Raw genomic sequence first — 5,862 nt, forward strand, 5'->3', positions numbered from 1 at the left:
TGAATTCTTTGGCAGTTATACTGGATATTAAATAAACTGGTCAAAGTCCCCAATCTTTCCCCTGTTGATACACATGCTTCACCCTGCTGAATGCACAGCAGCAGTAGAGGCAGATGGCTTCAAATACCAGATTATATATGTCTCCTGCAACCCCCATGTATTCATGAATAGAAACATACGCCCCCAACTTGATAGACTCCACGATGATGCAGCACATTGGCGCACCCTACCACACTGTCTCTAATGGAGAGAGCTACCCTTTACAAAATGATGGCCCTTCCATGTCTCCTGTACGTGCTTCAAAATACACCATTCCGGTTCCCCCTGTATATTTTAATAGGATAGACAAGGAACTTTGTGTACTTTTCTGGAATGGAGGTGTCCCACGCACAGCACTGGGTAAACTACAAAATTGAGTTTACAATGGGGGGTTTGCCATCCCAGACATCAAGAAATATTACTGGGCCTCCCAACTATTGGTAATTAATGAATGGAATTATCCGACATGTAGGCACCGCACACCATGTCGACAGGGACGCAATGGGATGTGGTGGGCATGAGGCAATCCTGTATTCGAAGACAAAAGTTAAGGAACTGCCACCACACACTGTGACGGTTGTCGTGATCTGGAGGGAGGCCTGAGGCTATTTGGAGGGATAAACGTACGACTCCAACCCCCTTATGGCATAATGACTCTAAAAGGTTTTTCCAAGTGTGCCTTAATTGGCATAGAACACCTGGGAGACATATGGCGGGAGAAATTCTTTATACAATTTGAGATTCTCCGTCTAGAATATGAGAATACGAGATGGCGGAAACCGGACAATATAGATATTTGACAACTGGGGCATGAGCTGCGAAAGCATATCCTTGAGGGTGAGCAATTGCCAGACGTGTCGCCTCAGGAGGATCGCCCACTCAATAAGCCAATAACTGAAAAAGTCACCTCCATGATTTACAGAAAGCTGGTTAACAGTCCCCTGACCTGTTGGGAGCCCTACCAAATGCCTGGGAGACAAACCTGGGTCACATTTACAACGATAACTGGGCAGAGGCTCTACAGAGCCCACAAGAAATAGTTATATGGGTCAGGTTTCAGTTAGTTCAACTTAAGATTTTACAGAGAACATATTACTCATGGACACTCCAACATAAAATAGGCACGGCTGACTCACCACAATGCCTCGGAGGCTGCGCTCAAGAGGGCATGTTCTTTCATACACTCTTGGCTTGCCCGGTGATGCAAGTGTCCTGGCGCAAGGAAACTGAGCTGATGTCCCAGGTTGTCTCACAAAAGGTGTCCTTGGATGCAAAATGGCTATTGTTAATGATGCAGGGGAAGGAAAACTGGCCCAGATATAAACAATTGTGGATCACAAAGGCAGCCAGGGTGGCAAAACACAACAGAGGGGCCTATTAGGATGGCGGTCGGAAAATCTCCATGACCGCCATGGTAGCAGGAAAAGACCGCCTGCAAGGACTGCGGCATAACCGTCGGTCCAATTTTGATGTTCCGCAGTCTAAAACCGACCGCGGCGGTCAGATTCTGGCGATTAACATTGCTGCAGTTGCTGCTGCCAGCAGCACCCCCGCGGTGTGAAAAGGAGCATGTCATGCATGTCACTGCACTGCGTGGGAGGCACTGCACAGTGCCTGCCACCTGGTACAGGGACATGTAGGGGGGTACCATGGGTACCCCCCAGTGCACCCACACACCCCCCCAAAACATTGGGGGCCCGCAATGGGCCCCCAGAGACATTCTCCGCATGCCTTTCCATGGCGGTTCCACCGCCGCGGAAAGGCTGGCTACCGCTGGCATCATATTCATGCCGGCAGAGCCTGGCCCTGCACCGGCATCATTGTAGCGTTCCAGCTCCGCCCGCTAGGCATGCGTGCGGACTGGTACCGGCAGAGTGGCGGGCGGAGATTCTCACCGCCGCTGTCGTCACCGCCATGCTAATGGGACCGGCAGTTTTCTGGGTTGCGATCGCGGGTGGATGTCTGCCGCCGGTCCGGCGGTTGCCACCGCCGGCCAGGTGGGTAGACATCCACCCACCATCCTAATTAACCCCATGGAGAGGACCTGAGTCTCTGAAGCCCAACCAAATATAACGGAATGGGAGTCTGACCTAGACTGGTGTCAAAGAGCAGAAGAAGTGGTCTATCAGAGCCGTGGCTGCCCAAAGAAATAGCAAAAGGTGTGGGGGCCCTGGCTAGAATTTAATGGCACTGATCCATGACAGAACCAAGAAGGGAAAGGGGTGGAGGGATGCATGCCTGAAAAGTATTGCAAGTATTAAAAGTCCCATGTCATCATCAGGCCGTACAAGCGCTGATTGTGACTACTCTATTGGCTCACCTTTTGAGATTGCACAACCTCTCAACAGTAACTCTACTCTGATTGGAAGTTGTATTCCTCTCCTGCATGTATTGTCTAATGAGCAATGTATAAATAAAAAGAGTTAAAAAAAAAACGATTACCGCTAGCCTGGCGGTCATCTCTAAATCGGGCAGGTGATGGTCTGTCAGGGTGGCGGAGGTAATGTCCTCCACCACCCTGACGAATTGTACTCTGCTGGCCAAACTTTAAATCAGTTCAAAAGTTGTCATCCTCAGGTTTTTGATGAGCGAAACAGCTATGACTTATATCTCACTCTCTGATATCTCATAGTTGCTACCCTGTCATTCGCAACAAAATGTCCTGTATCCATCCTGCATTACATCATCCCATGAAGCACCATGAGTAAGATAGCAGACTCTGCATCCCTGCAGACTTGGGGTCAGGGGTGATGGTAAGGGATGGATGGAAGCAGAGGTTTTCCCAGAAAGCTAATGATAAGCCCATTCGGTTGTCACACTGTATAAATATCTATTCTTCCCTAATGTATTTGCTGCGGGGGGCCATGGGACAAACAAGGTATTAACTAGTATCTTCACAGGGGTGTGAATATATATGCAAGTGCAACATAAAGGGTAGAGAGCTCTGATATTTAGTACATGTCAAACATGGCCACAATGACTGTTACTATTACATTTCGGAATTGTTCTTGTTGAAAGTAGCAGGCCCAGCTTGAAATGCGAATGCTTTCAAACTTTTGGGTCCGCCCACAAAGGCGTTTTGGAGCTTGAAGGTAGTAGTCCTGTAGTACTCTTACAAGTCTTTGTGAAATGTCAGCAAAACATCTAAACAGGAATAACGCTGGAATATTCAGGGAATATCCGTGTACAATTAGTACAAATAGAAAGGATTGTGTCCTCTTTGTAACTTTTACTAAGAAGAGTTGTGCGTTTTGGGGCGAATTCTTAAAGGTGCCTATGAGTATGTAAAAGGGTACTTCTGTAGTGCTACTTCAAATACTCATAAGTGCTCTTATTAATGGGCCTCATCATGTACCACCTTTCAAAATCATGCTCTTGCCCCCAGACCGCCTTACAGTATTTCCATTTTTTCAAATAACCATAACATCTATTGATAAATGGCTGTTTTAGTTTTTGGGAATTGTCTCTCCTTCCTGGGAATTGTTTTAATACGGTGAGGTCCTTTTTTATGCAACATAAAATAGCCAAAGCCCTTATTTCATTTTTATACAACATAATTCTCAAATGCGTTCACCCACACTCCAACTTTCATGAATACAATTTAAAATAATATAACAACATAGCCCTATTTCATACTTTACAGACGTCACGGCTGGGTACAGCTGCCAGAATTAATATAAACATCAAGCTTTATGTTAATACCAGAATGAAGGACTGCCTGGCTCAGGGCTGAGACTACATTTGTGATTCCTCGAACGGATTTGCTGAAAAGGAACAAGCAAAAGAGTAAATAATTGTAAATTCCTTAGGAGAGATTCATTTAGGGGCAGTTTACAAATCGACTGCTGATCTCCTTTCAGCTGAAAGCTATTTTCTGGCATAAATTAGATTGTAAGTGGGCTAGTGATAGCATGCACAGACAGACCTCCAAAAACAGATTTACCAGGAAAACAGGGCAGAATTTGAAACAACGTCCAGAAAATAGTGTGGTAGTACAGTTGTTCCCTGTGTTATTCCCCATTCCAGATGCAAAAACGGTGAATTACCCAGTAAAGGCTAATAACACGCAGAATACGAAATATCTTGTGTGGTAGTACTGTGCATTATTACCAGACCACCTGCAATCGGGCGCTTAGACTGGCCGGATGGTTTACGTATATCGGAAGTTTCTGATGGGCGGAAAATGGATGTATTGTATATGAACCTGCAACAAGAGGACCTGTGATGTCTATAAGTTGATTCGTGCACTTTAATTCCCCTCCTAAATGTTTATTAGTGTGAAGATCCAGTGCAAAGATCCAGTAGAAGATCAATTGTGAAGATCCAGTGCGATGATCCATTAGGAGATCCATTGGAAGATCCAATGTGAAGATCCAATAGATCAATTGCAAAGATCCAGTAGAAGATCCAATGTGAAGATCCATTAGGAGATCTAGTGGGAATATCCAGTAAAAGATCAATTGCAAAGATCCAGTAGAACATCCAGTGTGAATATCCATTAGGAGATCCAGTGTGAAGATCCAGTAGATCAATTGCAAAGATCCAGTAAAAGATCCAGTGCGAAGATCCATTTGGAGATCCAGTGTGAAGGAGGAGAGTACAAGAGTACAAGATATGTCTAAACTCATGAAGAATAAAATTTGTTTTATTAAGGGCATCCATGTCTGAGGATACGTCTCGCACCAGATTTTCGTTTTAACCCCACATCTTCCGTGGGGCTAAGTCTGTGGGATGTGAGGCACACCATAGTCAGGAAGGTGCAAATATTATGCTAAATGTGCAGGAAATGGTTTACCGTGCTCTTACCACCATTGTTGTATTTAGAGATCATTTTTTTGCGCATCAGACTAATACTTCTCAGCAAAGGAAATCTGTACCCAGTAGCACGGACCACCCAAAACAGACCCCGAGATCCACAAACAAGTTCCTGTTGCAGATTCCCAGGACAAAAAGATTTGTACTGAAGGTCATGCAAACATCCAAACTCTGGGATGCTCTCCCCTTGTTTTTAGACAGCTCCCTAATGACTTTCCTGCTAAAATAGATGGAGACTTTTGAGTCTCCTTCGTTGCGCATTTTCAACTTTCAGTATTTCTTTTCTTAGGACTAGTGCCAAGAAACCTCTGAGTGTTGTATGTAGCCCTTTATAAATAAAGAAACCAATCAGTCAACAAACAAAACTGGTGATAATTCCAAACCGCATAGAGAGGCACAGTTCATGTACATCATTCCCCATTGATTGCTAAATTTGCTGTAAATGGACGATTACGGGTTGCGTTAATGCAATTACTAGAACTGTGGTATTACCACAAGTTGGCCTACGATCTTAAAATGAGAGCCTTCTTTCTATGATTCTTACAAAAGCTCCAGAGCCTGGTTGAAAGAACTGTTCTTATTAAGCGCAATTCTGCCCATATCCCAAAGTTTGATCATTGCTGATGGCCAGTTTTTCATTATTATTCTTGTGACGCACAAAATGCGTGAGGTCAAATGTTGGGCAAAATTTGTTTCCTATTCACGCATTATGGGACTAGCCAGATGCCAAGTCTTGCACACACCATGCACAATGTCCGGTATAAAATAAATCTAATGCTTCTGCAACATTAGAGCAAATAGGGCTCAGTTTCCAAGGCTACATTTATGGTGCGCCCAGCTCTGGCGCTTTACTCCTGGATTCCCAACAGTAAGGCACATTTACCCAAGTGAATCTGGCACACAGAGAGGTATATATGTGCTGTAGATTATACACATTAAACAAAATATGGAACATATATATTGAACATTGCTTAGATATCTGTTTGTGCTTTTATATATTCACTTATG

The sequence above is a fragment of the Triturus cristatus genome, chromosome 6 (genome assembly GCF_964204655.1).
Source record: "Triturus cristatus chromosome 6, aTriCri1.1, whole genome shotgun sequence".
NCBI classification, from domain to species: Eukaryota; Metazoa; Chordata; class Amphibia; order Caudata; family Salamandridae; genus Triturus; species Triturus cristatus.